Source organism: Oryzias melastigma, linkage group LG10 (assembly GCF_002922805.2).
Source record: "Oryzias melastigma strain HK-1 linkage group LG10, ASM292280v2, whole genome shotgun sequence".
Taxonomy (NCBI): Eukaryota; Metazoa; Chordata; class Actinopteri; order Beloniformes; family Adrianichthyidae; genus Oryzias; species Oryzias melastigma.
The window spans coordinates 24505021-24517972 of NC_050521.1; the positions used below are offsets into that span (position 1 = coordinate 24505021).

At 38.0% G+C, this 12952-nt stretch overlaps 1 long non-coding RNA gene across 2 annotated transcripts in view; it reads left to right on the top strand.

The window, feature by feature from the left end:
* The window catches only part of LOC112153490, a 74653-nt gene that overhangs the window by 48420 nt on the left and 13281 nt on the right, over positions 1-12952 (top strand). The window contains exon 3 of one of the 2 annotated variants that reach the window (XR_002920505.2): positions 7506-7605. The exons of the other annotated variant lie outside the window; for it this stretch is intronic. This is a non-coding gene — a long non-coding RNA (uncharacterized LOC112153490). The remainder of the gene's footprint in view (positions 1-7505; positions 7606-12952) is intronic. 2 annotated transcript variants of the gene reach the window in all.

Genomic DNA, 12952 nt, shown 5'->3' on the forward strand with positions numbered 1-12952 from the left:
TTCAATATAAACTCCTTAGCTTAGTTTCTCTTGGTCTTTTTTTGGCCGAGTTGTAAAAAATACAAAAATAAAAAAACATTTTTACCTTAAAGTTGACTACATTATATTTTTCTGATAGCTTGAGTTTGCATTTTTTTTATCCTGGATAAACACTGAAAAATGTTCAGTTAGATTGTAGTTATACATCTACTTTCTGAGCATCTTCTTCCCATAGGCCACAAATTATATGCATCCGCACTTCCTTACATCTGTCATTCCCGCCGTTCCCCTCCTCGCTGCAGTCGAGTCGCTGCAACAATATTGACGCACATAATTCAAAACAGAAACACTTGATTTGATTTAGCGTTTCACCCTTTGCTTGATCAGTCCCAGAGCTCTCTTAAACAAGAGTATTTATCATTACCCGCAAATGACAGGAAATATTTTAATAATGCATCTGCGTAATCTGCAGATGCTGAAGGAGGAGTGATTAAAAATGACAGCCTCAATAAAAATAAAAGGCTGGAGGAAAAAGCTAGCTATTTTGTTTTCCATCTGAATTCTAATAAACCCTTCCACCCACACACAAGGCTGTTCACCGCTGAGGACACAGTGTCCCCAAAATTACACTGTAATCCCCAACCCATGGCTGTTATTATGGTACCTGAAAATCATCTGCTCTAAGACTCCCTTTCCCCGGTTCTGATCCTTCTCACTGTGCATCATTCATAATGCCCCAGCCCTGCACGCATTATTCTGCCTGACTTATAGTTTTGTCCTCATCAGTGTTTTCCATCTGTGAGGCAATGTAAAATATTACCCAGGGGAATACAAAACCCATAGAAGTCATGAGGTGTACTGGCTATTTCTGTGCTATCCTAGGAATAATTTCAGACCCGGAATCATGTCATTCATTTTATTTACATTCACTAATAAAATTATTTAACTGATCACTGCTTTGTGAATCTCATTAGTTTGGAAATTGACGAGTCTTTCTAGGAAAATTGTCTCAGAAAGTTAACTTTATGACTGAGCAAAGAAATGACAACAAAATAACAAAACCCCCAAAAATGCAACACATTCTATAAGCCTCGGTTTAAGTAGAACTAATAAAAAATGGAGCATAGAAGTACTGAAGGAGCCATGTTGTTGTAACCTTTTTCTGAAAATTGAGGATATTTGTAAAGAAAAGTATGCTCAAAATTGAATTTGTGAGTATTTCTTTATTCAAATTGTTGTGAATCAGGAGCATTGTTTTGCATTTGTGAAAATACGACTAGGTGGGCCACAAGCTTCATGCTCCACTCCATTCTTATGCATCCACTTGCAGACAAATCAATCCATGCTGTAGTTTTTTTTCACTCCACCGAACTGGCATCTGGCTCAAAGCTGTACAACTAAACAGCTCTAATATTGCTTTCTATTTTTGTTGCACCGGTAATGTGAAGAGCTCTATGCTACTGTCTAAAGATCTATGCACCAATGGTACCGCCCAAGAGCAAGAATGGTTATTCTAATAACATAGTGACTGAGTAACGGCTGTTTTAATAGAAATCTATGGGATTTCAGCTTCTAACCCCTTCTAGTTCTCATATACAGTCGAGGGGTGCTACTATGGGGTTTGCACTGGTTCATTGGGATAAATAGATTCCACTTCATGAAAGCTTTTTAAATTAGCAAAAACACCTGAAAAATGCAGCAGCAGAAAGGATTTAGTCGAGGTCTTTATCATGCAAAGAGCTGTCACATTTACACACGGCGACACTGAAACAACGTCAAAATGAAGCTTTATTAGAAGTTATTTGCTTTTGCTATTAGCTTTTATTAAATTAAAAGCTGCAACATTTGCAGAGTGGGAACAAAAATTCTGTCTAACTGAAGTTTTAATCAAGTGGCAGTTCAAGTGTATTCCCATGTTGTTGGAATAACATGCAATTATTCCATGCAACATCCATAGTTATGTTAGTTCTTTTGATCTGTGCGAACTCCGTTATAATTCATACATATAGATTATTAAATAATTATATAAATAAATACATCTGTCTTTCTTTAGTTTATCCTTACTCCTCTTAAAATGCTATCTCCCCTCACACATCTTCCCTTTTAATGCTGACCAAAACTAATAAAGTCATAATTTCTTGTGAAGTAAAACTTCTGACTGTTTTGCTGTCATTGTCGGCCAATTTCACGTTTCAGCTCAAAGGAATTAGAACCGCAGATTAGTGCTTTTCACTCCTCAGATTAAAGTAAGTCTATTGTCTCCTTGTGCTTCACTCTGTCTTAAGTAAAGAGCTTGTAATCCAAATTGTAATGTGAGGTTGTGGTGGGTAGGTGGGTGTGTTTGTGTGAGAATCAAACTTATCCCAGCCTGCTTCATTAATTCTGCGATTAGCCTCTTTGAAAGACAGGAGAAAACTTTGAGCTAAGTTGGTTTGCCTTGATCAAGGACACACAGAAATACACTCATGCAGGCATAAATAGAAAAGTTCTAACAATTGGATTGGAGTTCAGACGTGCACACACACACTCACAGCCAAACCTGTAATAATATGCATTTGCACACGCGCACATATTTGATTCCAGCTGCAGGAGGGTGAATTTGCATTCATGCCCTTGTGTTTGCACATGACTAATAACTGTGGTAATTAGGTTGGATTTTTCCGAAAAGTGCTTTTCCTTCATCTGTTACCAAAAAAAGAGCAAAGGAAAAAAATCTACCCCCTGCCTTTAGAGAACGAGGGATTAAGATGGGAGGTAAAAATAGCCCACATGAAGAAATGGATAAGACCTTTCAGCTGTGGGTTGACAGCAAAAATCTGGCCCCTTCTCCTCTTACTTTTATCCCCCCTTCATCCCACACTCATTTCTTTCTAAGCTTGAAGCATTTTGTCAGCAGGCTGCAGAAACCCTCTTGGTTTAAACTGTTATATTAGTGCATTTCGAATCACTAAAATAATCCACTCCGATTTAACAACATAATCTTATTGTGCTGCTACGGCTTCCAACGAAACACAGACAGGATGACCGGATGCTTTATACGGATCTCAGAGGCGCTCCGTATCCGTATCTGACAGTCTGTGCTGCAAGAAAATGAACATTTTTCTGGATTTGGACAAAACAATGTTTGATTACAGAGGAAAAAAGCAATCCTATCCACTCCAATGAAGTATCTCTTTTTCTTAGTGGAAAAATCGAAATCTGAACTGCTTTGAAATCCTGAAGTAGAGAGTGATCAGGCCTTGAAAAGTGGGAAAGCTATTTTTACAACGCATAATCAGCATCAAAAAGGGAGAAGGAAACTGTCCTGATTCAGGTCAAAGCAGCGTAAATGGGACTGTTGTACCTTTGACTCCTTAATGGTGGATATGGGCTGCTAAAAATGGTCAAATCTGTACGGTGCACGCAGGTGGCCTGTGGCAAATTTTAAGGTTGTAGACCTTTGTAACGTGAAAATGTTAATGAACATTTTTTCAATGGGCATGCTGCGGGTGACAGGTCATAGTGAACACTTATGCTACACGTAAATGTATGTAAGTACACATTAATATATCAAAGTATTTCCATTAAATAATGTATGGAAAGTGCTGTAAAAGTAAAGATTGATTTGGTCCATATTGATCCCTCACTTTTCGGAAAGGTTCTCGAGAAAGCTGTATTTGAGTGTACGTTGGCCCACGTTCGCCCAGCCTTACCTGGATTCATACCACACCGGTCATGTGACAGCAATCTGGTGACATTGCTACAAGCTACATGGGATGCGATAATAAATATTTACAGACTAGTATTCCGACTAGTATTATTGGTGTTAATCACCAACTTTTTCTTCACAAACTTGAAAACAGCTTCCATGTAAAAGGCCGGGCACTAGGATGAATTTAACGTGGATAGTAGGGTTGTTTCCTGAGGTCCATTTTACAATTTGTCAGTGTTGCGTGGAATGGAGCCGCTAAATCTCATACAGACCGATTAGAAAACGTACAATATAAATTCCTAATGTGGTTATCAAGCTGCACCTCCAACCTTGGAGTGCAACCAACTTTTTCTCTCCGTTCACTGGAAGCTCGACAAAATCCGCATGTCTTGATGTTTTTAACATGCATCCCTAAAAGCCAAATTGACTCATGTTTTCTCAGTTTGTGCTTCGGCTTTGCTGTTCCGTCCCGTCTTTCTCGCAAGCGTGCTCTATTTGCAGTTCCCTGTGCGAGACTAGAGGATGTAAAGATGAGCATGTTTGGAGAGATAAAGGAGTTTTTAAGGAAATTTCGTCATTATATTTTAGTAAGTTAAAAACTATGAAATACGTAAAGTTGGTGGACTTCCTCTGTGTCTAATACAAATGTATTTTAATATATTTTTAATCTAATAAGAGTTTGAATGCATTTTATTGTACATTTTAAGATGTATATGTGTTGACTTTGACCATAAATGGGCATGTCCCATGGTTAATATGCTAAATGAATAAAATAAATAGATGAAAATAAGTGAGGCGCAGGTGTCACATGGATTTTTTTAGTCTTTCAAGCCCTGTGCAAGGAGCCTGGTAGTGCAGTTCAAGTGAAAAATGTGGGTCTCTTTCGTGAAGTCAGACTGTTTGATATTAGACAAATGACACATACTTGTATAGTGTTGTTCTACCTTCTTAGAAGGGCCAAAGTGCTGTACAGTCATAGTCCTATTCACACGCACACATTGATTTATCCAAATATAATTTAGTTTAAAATATTCGATTTGAAAAACAAACAGAAACACACAAGTATAAAAGTTACCATTAAGCTTTGAGTTAATGTGTGTTGTGTTTGCATGGAGCTGAGAGTTGGACAGGAAGTGAAGACAATGAGGGATGGACTACGACAAAGTGCTGCTGAGCAGATACTGTAAGTTCAGCATGTTAGAGCCATCCGACACCATTGTCTTTCCCCCTCTCATTAGATACTATTGATGGATCACACTGCTGAGACAAAGACTGTTCAAATGAATAGATAATGAAACAAGCTGTAAGGCTGCACTGGTGTCAGAGTAGATGTTGAGTCCATACGGTGCCTTTTGCAATGAACAGGAGACGCACAAAAACAGTCCACATCCTTCAGGAGGAAGTGTTACAGACTCTTGCGTAATCTGTGGTGTTTGATGCCTCCAGGAGACTTTAGTCTCTTTGACTTTAGTCTTTCAAGTCAGCGTCTCCTCCCGGGGAACACATGTACCTCTTAAAAAACAGCATTATTTCTGGGGGGAAAATACTGTCGCACTGACAAACAAAAACAACACCATTTTTTTTTTTTTTTTTTCCTCTAGTTTTATTTGAGGAACAACAACAAAAGATTAATTACATGAAAGCAAAACAAAGTAATTAAATATGCCCCTATTTCAAATTTACATTATTCTTAGAAAAGACTTTATGAAAGCAGCAGCTTGTCTAATAACTGAGACACGGACAGGAGGTGTTAAAACTCAGCAGACACTTTCAAAACACCACTCAACAGTTTGTAAAATTATGACTTCAAGCTTAACAAGACCATAAATGTTTCAAGGAGCAATATTTCTCAGTCATACAGAAGAGATGTACACATTGACTCACCTACAAAATCTTTACTGCATCCTGTCCGAGTCACAACACGACCACATGTCAGACGTGATTACTCTCATTTCTAAGGGGAACTTAACATTATAAATCGGCAAAACAAGTATGTTTTTGGTAAATAAAACAAGTTTACATAAAAATGGAACAACTTCCTTTTCTTAGAAAAGCTTTGCTGCTGTTAAAGTGGTAAACAATCATCAGAATCACACTATATGAATTTAAATGCTACTATAGGCCATTAAAATCTTCAACATCTTTATAATCTTAAAGATTTAGAAATGTTCAAGTAATTAATCTTCATGAATAAAGTATATTTTAACGCTCTTCTTGATTGGAGGGCTTTGAATCTGTCAACTCTGTGGAGGACCTAAGGACACATAGAAAAAGAGAAAAAATAAATGGAAATATATGATTAAAACTAAAAATAACTGAAGTAGAACATGATGAGAGGAATTGTACAGATGAGTAAAAAGTTTTCTTAATCAAAAGGAAGACGACAACACAAATTATTTTAAACAGAAAACAGATGTGATTGTAACTAAAAAAGGAAACTGAAGAGAAAAGAGAACATAAAACTGAACAAAACGTATATTAATTAGGGTAAATAAAATAAAAGATTAAAACATTATTATTGTCAGACACCGTCCTATAGTTAAGAGCTTTATGAAAACTTTTTCATGTAATAATTCAAATTTGTTGTATAATTTAACCGTTTAATACCAGAGGTGTTGGATTTTTAAACATGGAGTTCTGTAAAAATTATTTACGAGTCCCAGAGGCTAAGTAGTGAGGTCGCCTAAAAGTCCAGAGCTAAATTGAGAAGTGTGACACTATATTAGCAGCATTAAGCAAACAATTAAATGTTATCTGAAGTCAGAAAAACGACAAAAAACAGTAAAGTAACCACAACATTAAAGAGGTAGCACATGGTAGCAGATCTATAGGCGGTTCGCCAAAACTGAAGAATATGACGTTATTTCAGTGTGTGCACTTATAGAACACCAAATGAAAAATAAGTTACATAACCTTTTTGAACTACAATTCTGTCTGTTTATGGAATCACCAGGAATCAGTTGATTCTGACTCAAAGATAATTGGCTTCTCATATCGGCCGTGCACCAATATGCAAAATGTTACTAACATATTTAGTAAAGCCACTTTTCCTTTTGTCAGAATTAACTGATTTACGTAGATCGCGTAAAGCCTTCACTACTGATAAGTGTTGCATATTAGCACAAGGCTGCTTTTCTTCGCTTCAGAATGGAGTTACGTTAATTGCGTTCACAGTTTTGGTTGTCAAAGGAATATCAAGACAAGAGCTAAAGCTCCAAAGTTAAGAGCTTAAGTCTAGAACTGTTGAAAGCAACACTCATTGAACAACTGTAATTCTGAAGTGGAAAAAAGCAGTTTTGTGCTGATATGCAACACTTTACTGTAATAACGCTGTTTTTGAGTTATAATTTTACGCCAACTGCATTAACAGTTGTAGAGTTGCTGCGATTTAAAGAACGTCAACACTGGAGCTAAAGCTCAGTTGTTAAAGATTAAAACTCTAATGCTTTATTATCATGGTCCTCAATACCTACAATCTCATCTGTTTTCCAGCTCTCTCTGCACTCCTTGCTGCTGATTACCTGGCTCAGGTGTTTTCAGTTTATGAGTAACCAGTGGAGAGACAACTGTAACATATGCAGAATGGTTGGGCAGTGCTATTTTCTTTTTATATTTCTGGGCTAAGCCACCAAGGTGAAGATGAAGAGGAAGCATGATGGTGCAGGTGATGGATGGAACTGTTGTTTTGTTCAGAACAGATGGGTTTAAAAAGAAAAAAAGAAGTAATTACTCGTGCAAAGTTTTAAGGAACTCTATGAACTATATTTAATGAGCCATGCCTGTTGACTTGAACTAGAGAAAGTGTAATAATTTATCCTAATGACTTGTGCTGCAGCACTGACTAAAGCAACAGATTTGCTGTCTTCAGATGGCTGTGACGAAAAGCCTCAGAATGATCCGATCCAGCAGATGGTTTGTTCCACAGAACGATCAGAGTAAGTCTTCCAAAAAGACCATTTGTAAAAAGACACGCTGTTACAAAAGATACTTAACAGACAATTAGATAAAGCATCTGTCCATCAAAGTCATGAGCAAACTTCCAGCAATCAGATTAACAACCATGACAACAGTTACAATCAAACCCATTTGCATGTGGGAGCAGCTGATTATGTTTTCCAAAGCCCCAAAGATGCCTGTAATTAGACCAGAGATCCAGACAAACTGAGAATGCTGACGATGAAGAGCAGGAGGCAAATGTAGATCAGGAAGGCGGAGATTAAAGGCATCCTCTCTTTGATATTCTTGGGGAGTCTGAATCACTGTCAAGACAACGTATGAGCTTGGCTCCCTGAGAAAGATGCAGTCGGTGGTACATGTTTGAGAGACATCTATTGCAGATTGTCTACACAGTTCTCAGAGTTCAGGGGCAGAAATACAATGAAGTCTCGCTCTTTACTTTCTATCCACGATTTCCACCAAAAGAGAACACTTGTGTTACCTCACATTAAGTTCAGTAGCAAAATACGAGGTTCTCTCGTTTATTGTTGGAGTTGCGTTCTAAAAACAAGACAAAATCTGAGTCATATCTGGGTGTTTTTCAATTATTACAGATGTTTTAAGTCTATAAATGACGTCACTACACTTTAAATACTTTTCTCAGACACTTGTCTCTCTTGTTAAACTCTCAAAGTTCAAACTTTCATAGAAAAATAAAAGAGGTATTATAGAATTAAAGTAAAGATCTTCACACAGTTGATCTATGTGCATTTTGTAAGGTGAACATATTCTGCACAGGAGACAGCATGAATGTCTGCAGCCAATAAGGACATAGAACACACTCTGTAGAAATAAAAGGTTTACAAAAAAATCTGAGAAACAGATGCGAAAGGTGAACTGCGACTTAGTGTGAGAACACTGTGCTTCCTTGCTTTGTCAAAGAATTATCATATTTTTCCGGAGTTGCTTCTGAGTAAAAGTCCCACTTTTAGGAGGAAATTGTGATGCTTCTGAACAGATTTGCAAAGCCCGGCGTAATTCTACGTTCACACTGAACACCTTTTCCTTCACTTTTTGACTTGCGTCAAATTTGATACTTAACGCTTGTCCAAAAATATGTTTATGAACTAGACATTTTCTACCACATGTGGGAGAAGCTACTGTCAAGTTTTTATCCTTATTATTACATGGAAGGTTTATATCTCATTTACAATACACGAAAGACGCAGCTAATGTTTAAAGATGAAGTTAATTTATTTTGAAGAACACTTTAAAAGCATTGGTAAACAAGTGTTTGTGAGATCAGTCTTTTTTTTTCTTAGGTCGATCATTACATTCTATACCGCAGAAGCTGCGCCTGAATGAAGGCGCTTTCAGCTATACTTCTGTCTCTCTGTATCTGGTTGATGACTTGCTGACCCACTTTAGTCCAAAGAAGGAAGCAATAAAGACAACAATAATAATGTGATTTTGCAAATTAGAAAAATATCAAATTCAGGAGGTGAACGATCAGATTCTATGGCTATGTCCAAATTCCCACCCTAATCCCTAACTAATAAAAAAACAATTTAGTGCGGAACTATCTAGTGCCCTGGATCTTAAAAGCAATTTGGACCTAAGGCTCACTACTTTTCTTTAGTTTTTTTAAATAACTTATATGACCTCACAGATTCCACAAAGAGAAAATATAATCAATACAAACATCTATTTGTGACTCCACTGTGTTCTGATGATAAAATTGTGGATGGTTTATTAAAAAATACATTTAAATACCCTTTTTTTAGCAAAAAAAATGTTTGACCGCTATGCATTGTGGTCTATATTTGTTAGTGTAGTGAGCATCGATGCACGCTAGTTTTTTGCCGACTTCTGGGAAATTTCTAGTGCTCTCGATGTTGGAATTGTAGATTTGGGCAGCAACTTGTGCTTTAGTGCAAGTGAGTAGGGAAGGAATTTGGACATAGCTTATGTTTTTTTTTGTTGTTGTTTTTTTTTTTTTTTTTACGGTGCTTCTTCTGCGTTGCTGTCAGTAGCAAATACTGTTACACACACCTACAGTGCCCTCTAGTGGTTTATAGTAGGAAACAACCTTTAAAGGGCAACTGGTTGTTAGTAGAAAAATGATGAGTTTATGAGCCTATTTATGTTTGTTTTTATTTTATCTCAAATTAGTTGCACCTCTAGCCTGACTATTTAAAAAAAAAATTAAACTTAAATTCTAGAAAATACAGCACTTGATTTGTTGTCCTGCTTCAACCCTCTTAGAGCCAAATTATTATTTTTGGGAGGGAAAAAATAAAATATTAAGAGAAAAGGGGCTAATGAGGATGGACTAAGGATGTTACTATCCCTTTTAGGAATTCTACTCTTCACAGAGTATTAGAGGATGTTGCAAATTTGCAACTTTGGTCCCGAGAAGACTTCGGCAAGCCAAATAAGGACAAAAAGGCAAAATTGAATCCATTTGTTTTCCTTTTATTTGCTGTCCAAAGCCACAGTGGAGTGAAGTAGAAGCTGTCTTTTAGCCGTATGGGGTGGAGGTTGGAACTTGAAAGGCATGTTGATTTACTGACACGTCCTTACAGGGTGGTGGAATATTTACCTTGCAATCAGATTGTGGAGAAAACATTTTGAATTTATTTCTTCCTCAATTAGATTTGTTGCAGTCCAGGAGCAAGTTCTTAATTAAGCATTGTAGATTTTCAAAACGTGCCTGAAGAGGAGTAACACTGATCACTGCTGCACTTTTCCTCTCTCACTTGTTTGCAATAAACTTCTAGTTTAGTTTGTTACCAAGAAGGAAACTAACAAGAAACTGGCATTTGATACAGGTAACGGCAAACTGGATTTCTACTACAAAGCTACAGAAAAGTCCATTAAGTAAAAACTGTTTTTTTTTTAAATAAAAACATTTGTTTTCATGCATAGAGAGGAAGAAATGGGGTAAAAAAATTAAAAACTGTACAACATGTCAGCATCTTGCCTATTTGACCTTTATTAACCCTCGTGTGTTGTTAAAGTGTTTGTTACACCCTGTAATCTACAAACTTGCTATTTCATGTACATTTTGAAGTTTAAAACAGTAAAATAATTTTAAAAAGTTACAAACAACTTAGAAGAGATTAAAAAATGTGAGATGATTTAAAAATCTCACGCTAATTTTTTTTTCAAACCGGTTTTCAGATGTAAATTTTATTAATGACAGTCTTGCAAATACAGTATTCATCCTATTTTGACTTTATGGAGTGATATCTCCTCTGGATCCACCACTGGAATGAAAACTTGCAGGACATTAACTTTTCAAAGACACAAAGTGAAAAAGAAACGATCTGAAAACGTGCAAGGATGAGACACACAAATGTAGCTTTTAGATTCTGCCTTAAAAAACAAATCCACAGAAAGAAGCCTGCTGCCCACACTCGTGCTCATCTGTTTTCTCTCCGTTGAGTGCTGCAAAGCAGAAAAGCTGCAAAGGTGATGGGAAAAAACTTTTCCCTCACAGATCTTCTAAAGCTTGAAAACGCGAACAGGAACACACCCACGCAAAAAGACACATTTCCTATTGATCAGTCAGACCTCCATCTTCATTAGCTGGTGGAGTTAAAGTCGGCGTGAAGGTGGGAGAGATTTCCTCGTGTGTCAGTTTGCATATGCGGCTGCGTACGGCAGCCTGCAGAGTTTCAATCTTCCAGTTGTCATCTGCATCAATCCTTTAAGAGGCTTTCACACCGTTCACTTCTCCCCCTGTCTGAGATTCTGGCTGTCAGCTCTCGCTCTCCTCCCACCTCATGCTGGGGCATGTTTCCTTGCATGGGGGGGTGGGGGTGGCGGGGTATTCCAAACTTAGACCTTTATTTCAGAGGTGAAGATAGAGTTGTCCATAACACAGCTTGTAACACTGACAAAATTGATTTGGCTCGACAGACAGGGCCGGTCTTTGGATACACACACAGCTTTTTTTCTTTTTTTTTTTTTTATGGCTGCAGCTTCAAGCTCATCTCCGCTCGTGTTTGAGTCTCTTCCTGCAGAGCTTCATGTAAATAAAAATCAATATTAGCAATAACAATAACTGTAGCAGCAGCAGATTTGAATAGCCCATTCTCTTGACTACTCTGAGAATGATCAGACTGAGCCACCGCTGTGGTCAAACTGTGTTTTTGTTGCTCTGAAAAACAACATAATGGTTTGGTCAATTTGGAATTAGAGGCAATGGTCTTCATTAAGGCAACAGGGACAATATTTTTTTGTACATAGTAGCTCAAAGAATGTGTGTGCCAACTTTTATGCTGCTAAATAACAATTATTAATTGGAGAAGGCCAGGGTGTTACCATGGTTACACCACACTAGAGACTGTTGTTTTCTGCAGGTGAAAATGAGCAAACCTGTACGGAGAACACAGGTGGACGAAATGTTCAGATGGGTGAGCCTGTAAAGCAAAAATGTTCAAGCACACTTTTTTTTATGAACGTTTATTGAATCACAGGTTTTAGGGAACGCCAAGGATGTCCAAATCCAGGCCTCGAGGCCCAGTGTCCTACATGCTTTCCAACCAACCTGCCATTGAAGCTCCTTATTGGCCAAACGCACCTGATCCAGGTAACCAGCACCAGATGAGACAGAGCTTCTGGGAAAACCAGCAGGAGGCCGACCCTCGAGACCTGGATTAGGACACCCCTAACTTTTACAAAAGGTAAGAGTAAGTAAGACCCAGAGATCCACCCACCCAAAATCCTATGGACTCTGCAAGCAGACCGTTAGTGATGCTCAAGTAAAAAATGTGCTTCCTGACTGATGGAACTACACATTCTCACTCCCAACTCGTCAGATATGGGTGTACGGTTCGGGTCTCCTGAGCATCACTTTTTGATGTTTTGGATTTCCTCAACTCGTCATTTTTTGACGTGCTGGCTGACCCATTAAAATAAGAGTCCCCAACACTCAGGATGGAGTTGGGGATGATGATATACCAAGAGTTGGGGACCCCTGATCAGCAGCCCTCGAACTGGTTCCCGTTCGTGGCCTGGAGGTTGGGGATTCCTGATTTAATGGAAACAGCCAACAAGTCAAACACTAACGAGTTAGGGGCACCGAAAACTTCAAAAAGTGATGCGGGGGGGGCCCCAAACCATACTCCAAAATATAAGGAGTTGTGAATGAGAATGTGTTGGATAGAAATTAGGAAATTACAGAGTTTGTGTGGTCCTGTGTGGTTGTGATGTCCTATGGAGTCTTGCGTAACACCTGCACACTCTATGTGTGCAACATTTGTAGGCAGTCAGTAAGGAGCCAATACTTCCACCTCACTAATGACTAAAGTTGGCGTAAGGGAACTGTACAACAGCATC